We start from the raw sequence: 10,125 nt of genomic DNA on the forward strand, positions 1-10,125 counted from the left end.
GCGTTGCTCCTGGTGGGAGTGGTGATGGTGCGGACGGTTGGGGTGCTGGTGTTAGTGGGAGTGACATGGGGCAGGAGTGACGCCGAGCCGGAGCAAGAGTGCCGAGGGTGGTGGTGACGGCACCGCAGACGTGGCGTTCTCGATGGTCTCTTGCTAACTCAGAATCACCGCCGCCCTCTGCTGTGGTCTCCTCCACACCCTGGAGGATCCCTTACCCATGTGGCTCCGGCTTAGTCTGCAGAGACATGAGATTTGGAAAGTGGAAAAGAAAGAGGCAGTTGCAGGCAGATGAAAACCCAGAGGTTTGCAGCGCCTTCTAGGTGACCCTCTGAGAACCCCTGCTTCAGGGCTGCAGGCTGAGATATTCAGAGGGAGCTCCCCAGAATATCATGAGATTCTAGCAGCTTCCAGGCCAGCTCTTGAGATCCACCACTTTGGAGCCGAAGACCGAGACCATCAGTGACGACTTGCTTCCCTGATCTTTATGCCCTCAGGTCACCCAGTGGTTGTGGAAACTTGTGTTAAATGTCCTTGTACCTGTTACACAGTCAGTAACCGTACACATGGTCATGGTGACAGTGGCTCAGATGAAGTTGGTAGTAGTGGTGGAGGTGGGCATGGTGATGGTGGTGACGACACAGGCAGTGGTGATGGTGTGATGTCAGCATGATGTTGGAGGGGGTGGTGGTGGTGGTGATAGAGGAGACGATGGTGGCGATGATGAGGAAGGTGATGAGGTGGTTGCCGTGGAAACGGGGGTGATGCAGGTGGTGGTGATAATAATGGTTTGGTCATGATGTAGAAACGGTGGTCGTACTAACTGGGACATTTGTTGAGGTTAAGGTGGCAGCGGTGATGGTGGGGATGGAAAGGATGAGGATGCTGGTGGTCATGGTAATACAGACCCTGGCTGTGGTGGAGATGGCGGTGTGACGGTGACGACAGGGATAGAATGAGGCAGTTAGTGGTGATGGTGATGATGGTGGTGGGGAAGGAGGTGGTGATGGAGGTGATGTCAGAGGTGGGATGGTGGCAGTGCGGATGGAAGTGGTGGTGACGGTGATGGTGCTGGTAACGATGGGCATAATGGTGGCCACGGTAACGGTGATGCTGGTTGAGGTGATGGAGGTGATGTCAGAGTTGGGATGTGGTGGTGGTGGTGGTGGAAGTCGTGGTGTGACGATAGTGATGTGATGGTGATGCTGGTTCAGGTGGGGACCGTCGTGGTGGTGCTGATGGCAGTGGTGGTGGTGGTGGCGATGAGGGTAACCGTGGGGGGATGAGGGTGGATGCAGGGATGCTGGATGCTGTGGTGATGGTAGTAATGGGGGGATGTGATATTGGTGACGACAATGTAATCAGGATGGTGCGTGGGTGGTTACAACAAGCTGAGACGGGATCCAGGGTGTTGAGGTGCCTGAGCACCCCACAGAGGCTTCCCCCTGACCCACGCGGCCTCCCCCCGCCCTGCCTGAGGCTCATGCTGACCTCCACTGGCCTCCCTCAGAAGGACTTCCTCTGGCCGCCCCGCCGATGCTTCCGGAGCCCCTCAGCAGGTTCCCTGCCCTGCTCTGCCCGCAGGTCCTGTGCTCAGCCTGAGGCCTCTCGGGTGGGCAGCAGGAGGCAGCTGGGATGGAGACGGGCTGGGGGGCCACCCAGTAGGACTCACGGGGAGGGGCAGACCCCAGCTCCTCACTGCCACGGGGCCCCGAGGGAGGAGAGCCTCCCCATTACCGAGGGGAAGGGAAGCGCCCCATAAAGGGTGCTGTGGAGTTCGGGGGCTGCATGCCGAGGTGACGTCCCCTCCTGCAAGGGGTTTGGACTAGTGTCCTCTGAGGCCCTACAGCGAAAGTGTCGACAGAGACTGGTGGGAGTGACAGGGGCCTCTGGGGTCCCTCCTCAGGGCCCGCCCAGAGGAACAGGGCTGAGCTGACGCGACCTTCGCTCAGGCCCCCCCCCGCCTGCCCCATCCCGCTCTCAGCTTGCTGGCCGTCCATCACTTTCACTCTCTGAGCCTCTCTGCCCTCATTTGCCGCGGCGGGGAGGGGGGGCTTCTCCCCTCTGGGCAGCCAGCCTAGCCTCCCTGGCCCACCCTGAAGCCCCGGCCTGGGAAGAGAAAGAGGACCTGGATGAGCAGGGGATGGTAGGCAGAGCCTGAGCTGATGCACAGGGAGGCCCAGAGAGGGCAGGGCACACCCAAGGTCACACAGTGGTCCCAGGAGCTCTCGCCAGGGTGAGCTGATGGCAGCCGATTAGGCAGCCACTTGGTATTCTGAGCAGCCAGAGGCCCCTCTCTGTCTCTGTAATTAATGGAGTGGCTTTTTAAAAGGATTCTAATCACCCCTGATCCTATCTGCTTATCACTAGCGTTCCTAATTAGATGATCCTGGCAGTCACTTGGCTAATTCCCCCCAGCCCTGTGCAGCCCTGCCCAGCCTGGGGCAGCCCACCCCACCCCCCAGACAACCCCAGCCCAGCCAGATGGGCGGTTCAGGCCTTCTCTCCCCTCAGGGCCCCTGGTTCTCTAACCGCATTACCTTCAGGATGGATGGGTGACAGCGATGGATGGGCCGCTGGATGGCCAGTGACCGGTGAGTGAAGGGACTGAGTGATAGACAGCTACAGGGGTAGGTGGATGGACAGACGGACAGACTGGGAGGTTGAGAGCTCGGCCTGTCAGGTCAGGCGGCACGGCTGTTTCCTAGCTCTGTGTTCTTGGGGAAGTCACCTAACCTCTCTGTGCCTCGGTCTCCGCATCTCATCTGTAAAATGGGGGTAATCGTAGTATTTTCCTCATAGGGTTGCTGTGAGGACAGCTTAGAAAAGAGGAGAAGCTTGCTGGTGTAAATTAACTACAGCAGTGTGGATAACGGGGGGCGGGGGGTGCTAGACGGATGGGTGGAAGGACAGACTGACAGATGAGTGAAGGGAGGACTGGTAGACAGATGGTCCGAGGAAGAATGGGAAAAGGGTAGAGGAACATACACGCTAGTGGGCTGGTGGGAACCGGGCAGGTGGTGGGGTCGCCAGACAGGCGAGGGGAGTGGGGGGCAGCCTGTCTTCTCCAAACGCAACAGGACGATCTCAGCTCAGGTTCCAACACAGACATGGCTCAGACCTGCCTCTCCTCCCCAGGACCTCCAGGAGAACTTCCAGCCCAACACCCCCAGCCAGTGGACAGGTGCCCACTGGGTCGCCTGCATCCTTACCCTCCAGCCCCACCCAGGTAACACCCGCTGCGGGTGGGCCACATGGTCTCTGGAGGTCATATTTAGCCTCAGATGGCATTCACTGCCTGAGAGAAGCCATCATTTGTGGGACCACCCTCCCCACCGCCAAGGTCCAACGTGTGCCAGCCTGCAGGGCAGCAGCTCTCACCTACCCGCCAACAGTGCCATAGACCCCAGCCCAGCACTGCCGGGAACAGCCCTGGGAAGGGCTCTGATCCCAATTCCAACAGCTGGTGCTAAGCATCCAGGAGAATTCGACCCCCAGGGGCTCCCCCAACACCCACGGGCCTCTGCAGCTTGAGTTGCGGGGCTTCCTACGTCTTCCTGGAAAAAGTATAGAACGAAGAAGCCTGAAGCGTCTTTCAGAGTGAGGGCCGGCACACGTATGCACACATTCATGCCATCATCCACCCACCCACCCATCCCACATGTTTCCTGTGCTCCTGTCACACCTGTGCTGTGGTCCAGACACTCTTCTAGGTGCCGCAGGTGTATGTGCCAGCGAACACACTAGATGGAGCCTTGCCCTTACGGAGCTGACTCTAGTGGGAAGATACAAGAAACTGATGACAAGTGAAGGTTTCATCTAACGTCAGGCAGTGAGAGCTGCCGTGAGGAAGAAGCAGAAAGAGGGCTGCCCTTTCAGATGGGGCGGTCAACAAGGCAGCACCCTCCGCACACGTGCTCAGACCCAGGCCCCACGCGTCAGTGCACGCCTGTACGCACAAACACACGCGTGTGCACACAAGCACAAGCCCCCCACGAGGCCTGCAGCCCTGCCGTGGCTGCAGATCGGGGCACAGTGTCCCCAAAGGTGCTGAATTCAGCTGAGTCACCTCCCATTCACCCACCCCACACAGGGATCCCCCGCCCCAGGCTGTGGGAGAGAGAATGAGACACACAACAAGCTTTGGAGGGAGAGGCGACGCCTGTCTGGGGCATTTGGGAAGGCTGCGGGGTGGCAGGGGCGGGTGACACCTGGGCAGGGCCGGAAGGGGTTCGTTCCGGCAGGGTCTGGGGATGGTGTGAGGGGCGGCGGCATTGGCCTCTGGTCTCAGCCTCACTCACATGAAGGGCCCTGGATTTAGACAGCGGATGTCTTTCCAAATGATGCAAAGCCCTCAGTCATGGAAAACATAATATTTCCAGGGGGGAAGGTGTTCCTCGTGCAACTGTAAACACGTTTGCGTTCTCAGTCTGCACTGTCCTGGATGCAGTAGGAATTCATCTTTTTCTAAACCGCTGGTGCCAACAGGGACGGTGCTCCCTGCCCAGGGGACATTTGCAATGACTGGAGACACTTTTTTTTTATATAAATTTATTTTATTATTTAATGTTGTTTATTTTTATTATTTATTTATGTATTTATTTATTTATTTGGCTGCGTTGGGTCTTCGTTGCTGCGCCTGGGCTTTTCTCTGGTTGTGGCGAGCAGGGGCTACTCTGTCACGGTGCGTGGGCTTCTCATTCCAGTGGCTTCTCTTGTTGTGGAGCACAGGCTCTAGGCGTGCGGGCTCAGTACTTGTGGCACGTGGGCTCAGTAGTTGTGGTGCACAGGCTTAGTTGCTCCGCAGCATGTGGGATCTTCCCGGACCAGGGCTCAAACCCATGTCCTCTGCATTGGCAGGCGGGTTCTTAACCACTGCGCCACCAGGGAAGTCCTGGAGGCATTTTTAATTGTCATGACTTAGAGGGGGTGCTCGTGGCATCTTGTGGGGCGAGGCCAGGGACGCTGCCAAACTCCTGCAGTCACACGACAGGCCAGGTGTCACCAGAGCAAGGCCAGGAACCCTGGGCTACACCCCAGAATCATCACTTGATGTGCAGTTATGCTGCATCCATGCTTTTTGTGTGCCAAAGGCATTCGCTTCTTTCATGTGAACATTGAAAACATAAGGGTGACCTGTTTGGCTGTTTATTTCCTAATAAATTCATCAAGTCAGAACCTCGAAACATCGAGCGGTTGCCTGGGCCTGAGGGGACGAGGGCTGCAGAGGCTCAGATGCCAGGCCCAAGAGCTTGGATGTGTCCCAGGGTGGGGAGCCCTTGGGAAGATTTGAAGTGGGGGGAGGGAGAGGGACGTGATCAGTTGCATGTTCCAGAAAGATCTCTCCACAACGAGACTGCTTCATACCCAACAAACTGGTAAAAATGTAAAAGGCTGACATGAATGACCAAGTGGTGGTGAGGATGTGAAATTCCCGAAGCCTGCTGGTGGGAAAGTTAATTGGGACAAGAAGTTTGGAAATTCTTGGCCTTGTCCTGTCAGTGTGAGGGTGCTGAGTCCCTTGACTCAGTAGTTCCAGTTCTAGGCTTACCCCGCCCCCCCCCGGGAGAAGCGGGGCCTGGTGTCATTCCGGGACTACAGGACATTGTATAAGCTGTCATGTTGGTCCCTCTTGCAGAGTCTTTTCTCTGACTGGCTTTGAAGCAGGAAGCCGCCGTGACAGCCGATCAGTGTTTCCCTGGTCCAGCCTCTGATGAGAACCCAGCCCTGGTCTCCATCTTGCTGGCAACCGTGTGGGACCGTAAGCTACACCACGCCTAGGCTCCTGACCACAGACCGTGAGACAGAAACCTGTGTGCTTCTAAGCTGCTGAGTTTGTTGGGATTTCTTTTTTCTTTTATATATATATTTTTTTATTTATTTATGTATCTATTCATTTTTGGCTGCATTGTGTCTTCACTGCTATGCGGGTTTTCTCTAGTTGCGGCGAGCGGTGGCTACTCTTTGTTGCGTGCGTGGGTTTCTCATTGTGGTGGCTTCTCTTGCTACAGAGCATGGGCTCTAGGCGCATGCGCTTCAGTAGTTGTGGCACGTGGGCTCAGTATTTGTGGCATGCAGGCTCAGTAGTTGTGGCGCACAGGCTTGGTTGCTCTGCGGCATGTGGGATCTTCCCGGACCAGGGCTCGGACCCATGTCCCCTGCATTGGCAGGCGGATTCTTAACCACTGCGCCACCAGAAGTCCCTGTGGGGATTTCTTACACAGAATAGAAAATCAGTACGGGGTCAGGGAGGGGGGCTGTTGTATTGTTAGTTATATATTTGGCTATCTGAAATATTTCATAATTTAAATTAAAAGGTTATGAAAGATCCCAATGGCTGAAGAGACAGATCGCAGAGCACGAGCTGGAGGCCGGGGGGGTCACGAGGAGGCCAGCGTGCTGCTGTGTGGGTGAGGGTGGAGCTGGGCATTGTAAGGGGGCTCAGGGAATGTGTAGAAACGTCCCCTGCATCCCTAAATTCTGAGGAAGGGGAGGGGCCGTCCCAGCGTCCCCGCCACGCCTGGGAAACCTGGATCACAGCCCTCCCCCCAGGTCAGCACAGCCCAATCTGGGGGGAGGAGCAGGGAGAAGGAATAAGGACGGCATTTTCCCAGGGTCCCCTAGGGAGCCCTGCAGTGTGGGCTGGGGGGACAGATGGAGTGGTAGGAGGAGGCCGCTGGGCTGGGTCCACCACGTCCGTCTCCTGGGAGAAGACCCCCGCCCCCACTCCAGCCTGCATGCCAGGGGGAGCCATCCCAGGGAGTGGGAGCCCCAGCCCTGCCTGTACTCAGTGTCCGCAGCTATACAGGAGGATGATCTGAGGGCACCCTGCCCACTTGGGGGCCGGATGGGAGGAAATGCCGAAAGCACCTGCTGAACAGCCAGGGCCGTCCCTTCGGCCCTCCCATCCCTGGCAGCCTTAGGTGCTGTGGGGAAGGAAGAACAAAGAGGTCCCCAAACACCCTGGGCTTCTAGGAGTGGAGATGGGCATCAGGGCTCAGTCTGAAGCCCACTGACTGAAATGGCATTAGAAGGCGACCTCCTTGTTGGGTGAGCTCTCCAAGGACTGAGGAACCTTTGCCTTCCCCATATTATCCTTGTAGCAACCCTGCAAAGTGTGGTCTTGTTTTACTGGTGAGGAGTCAGGATTCAGAGAGGCTAAGCCACTTGCTCAAGGCTGCACAGCAAGAGAGAGGCAGCTTTGTATGCCCCACAGTCAGGCCTTGTCCTTCGGTGACATTGGTTAGGAACTAGGGAGCTCTGAGGGGCTGAGGGGAGGGAGACTTCAGATAAGGCTTCCTCTCATATCTTTGGCTGGGGTTTTGAAGGATGAAGAGAAGTTCTCCCGGCAAATCTGAAGGGGAGAACATCCCAGGGAGAGAGACCAACCAGGAACAAGGCAGAGAAAAGAGAAAAGGTTTTGTGAATGATTATTTCCTACATTACAAAAGTGGCACATAACACCTTAAAATATTAGCCCAAGTTTATAAAGTGAAAAGTACCCTCTCACCACCCCGGTCTCTCATACTTCCCGGAAGTAACCACTGTTATTCATTAGGCATATGTCTTCCCGGGTTTTTTTCTATATGTACACAAACTTTTTTTTTTTTTTTTATGGTACGCGGGCCTCTCACTGTTGTGGCCTTTTCGTTGCGGAGCACAGGCTCCGGACGCGCAGGCTCAGCGGCCATGGCTCACGGGCCCAGCCGTTCCGCGGCATGTGGGATCTTCCCGGACCAGGGCACGAACCCGTGTCCCCTGCATCGGCAGGCGGACTCTCAACCACTGCGCCACCAGGGAAGCCCCATACACAAACATTTTTAAAACAAAAAATCATACATTATATATTGTTCTGCAGTTTGCTTTTTATCCCCCCAAAGAACCCTGCAGTTTAGCTTTTATTTCTAGTGTTTCTGTGAAGTGCACCTGAGGAGAGCTTGGAATTTCGATCAGCATTCCCACATACGGCACATGCCAGCAGCTGTTTCTACTATGGCGGGCCTTTTCCATTTTTCTGAGAGGAGAGGTAAAAAGTGGTACCTCCTTGCGAAATGTGCATGTGCTTGATTCTTTCTGAGGTTGAGCTCCTGTCCAAATGTTTATCAAGTGTTTATTTACATGTCTATTAGGAAGGACCTGTCTGTGTATCCTTTGCCTGGTTTTCTCTTTTTCTTGACTGTGTGTGTGTGTGTGGGGGGGGGGGGTCTTTTTATTATGTACTGCATTTTTGTATTTTGAGTTTTTGCATGTTTGCATAATTGCAAAATTATCTCCCATTTTGCAAGGATTATCTTTAAATATTACTTTTTATCATTAATGCTATTAAACCTCGTTACAGAAAACTTGGAAAATGGGGAGGAAAAGAAATCATCTATCACAGAGCTGTCACCATTTGTTAGCATTTGGTGACAGTTCTTTTCCCACATGCTGCAATGACTCTTGTCATCGTGTTAGACACTTGTAGCCCGTGACTCGGCTCTAAGAGCGTAACCTTCGGGAGGCATTTTAAAGGCTTTCTCGTGGATGTCCTATAGTTCCCTCACCTGTCTCCTTTTTTTATTGTGGTAAAATACACATAACGTAAATTTTACTATTTTAACCATTTTAAAGTGCACAGTTCAGTGGCCTTAAGTACATTCACACTGTTGTGTAGCCATCACCTCCATCACCTCCAGAACCTTTTCATCTTCCCAAACTGAAACTCTGTCCCCATCAAACACTAGCTCCCCCTCCCCCTCTCCCTGTCTCTATGAATCTGACTGCTCTTGGGACCTCAAATAAGTGGGATCACACAGTATTTGTCTTTTTGTCAGAGTCGTTTCACTGAGCATAATGTCCTTAAGGTTCATCCATGTTGTAGCAGGTGTCAGAATTTCCTTTGTTTTTAAAGCTGAATAATATTCCATCGTATGGATGGACCACATCTTCTTTATCTGTTCATCTGTTGATGGACACTTGGGTCGCTTCCACCTTTTGGCTACTGTGAACAGTGCTGCTGTGAACAGAGGTGCAAATACCTGCTCAAGTCCCTGCTTTAGGTCTTCTGTGAATGTACTCTCATCATGCCCTTTTTCTGAGTATTTAGGTTGTATCCAGTCTCTCCGTTTTGTAAATAATGATGTCCTGAACATCTCTATGTCAGAGTTTCTTGTTAAAGGTATCTGGAAGATTACTCAGCATTCAAGTCTTGGAATTGGAATCGTGATCTCAGAGTTCATTTCAAACACGTGATCCCAGCCATTATCCCACCGCTCCCTCCCTGCTCCAGAAGCTTTGGCATCTTGTGTGTTCAACAATTTTTCCTTTTTTCTCTTTGGTTCCTAGAAAGGACAAACTTAACCTTGAGGTTTGCAGTGTTCCTTTGCCATTTTATCTGTTGGGGAACCAACCTGGGTGATCCAGCTGGTAGGTTGCAGTGGATTGTTTCGAAACTCCTTAAGAAATCTGGAATGTGGAATAGAATACATGTGACCTGAGGACTCAAACCCAGTGTCCCTGAGACCCAGACAGGCCTGGGCAAGAGGGGCCAGGTAGAGACAGAGACAGGGCTTCCTGAGGGGAGAGATGCAGAAATGGCCCTGCAGACACACAGTCCCTTCCGGGCCAGATCTTCTACCTATTTTTAAGTGAATTTCCTAATTTTTTTTTTTTTTTTTTTTTTTTGGCCGCACTGTGCGGCTTATGGGATCTCAGTTCCCCAACGAGGGATTGAACCTGGGCCATGGCTGTGAAAGCCTGGAATCCTAACCACTGGACTGCCAGGGAACTCCCTGGATCTCCTAATTTAAAATCATTTGCCATTCATTCATATTTTTGTCAGACCTCAGGCTGCTGGTCCTAGATCAGAGCAGGTCTTCGCCCAGGGAGGTGCTGTTCCGCCGGGTGTTCCAACACCGCTGGATTGAATAACCCTTCCCACTGCATTGATCAGGATACCTCCTTTATCGTCCATTATCTTATAAATAATAGGGGCTCTTTCGGGCTTACCCGAGCCTGAGCCATTGATCTACTTATTCTGATGGCACAACCACAAGGTTTGAACAATTGTGATCATAGAATCTTGTTTAATATTAGAAAGCGTCACACACACACACACACACACACACACACACACACACACACACACAC

At 53.5% G+C, this 10,125-nt stretch overlaps 1 protein-coding gene and 1 long non-coding RNA gene across 2 annotated transcripts in view; both read left to right on the forward strand.

Annotated features, from left to right (window-relative positions):
• EEFSEC (eukaryotic elongation factor, selenocysteine-tRNA specific) overlaps positions 1 to 7,408 on the forward strand; it is a 188,832-nt gene extending 181,424 nt beyond the window's left edge. The window contains exons 7-8 of the transcript XR_003431117.1: positions 5,636 to 5,795; positions 6,315 to 7,408. The gene's annotated coding sequence lies outside the window, so the exon portion shown is untranslated. The remainder of the gene's footprint in view (positions 1 to 5,635; positions 5,796 to 6,314) is intronic.
• A 1,503-nt stretch (positions 7,409 to 8,911) lies between these two features.
• Positions 8,912 to 10,125, forward strand: part of LOC113615748 (uncharacterized) — a 5,839-nt gene continuing 4,625 nt past the window's right edge. The window contains exon 1 of the long non-coding RNA XR_003431118.1: positions 8,912 to 9,402. This is a non-coding gene — a long non-coding RNA (uncharacterized LOC113615748). The remainder of the gene's footprint in view (positions 9,403 to 10,125) is intronic.

This window comes from Aethalodelphis obliquidens, unplaced genomic scaffold, assembly GCF_003676395.1.
Source record: "Aethalodelphis obliquidens isolate GAN/ISIS:26980383/991018 unplaced genomic scaffold, ASM367639v1 scaffold123, whole genome shotgun sequence".
In the NCBI taxonomy this organism is placed as follows: domain Eukaryota; kingdom Metazoa; phylum Chordata; class Mammalia; order Artiodactyla; family Delphinidae; genus Aethalodelphis; species Aethalodelphis obliquidens.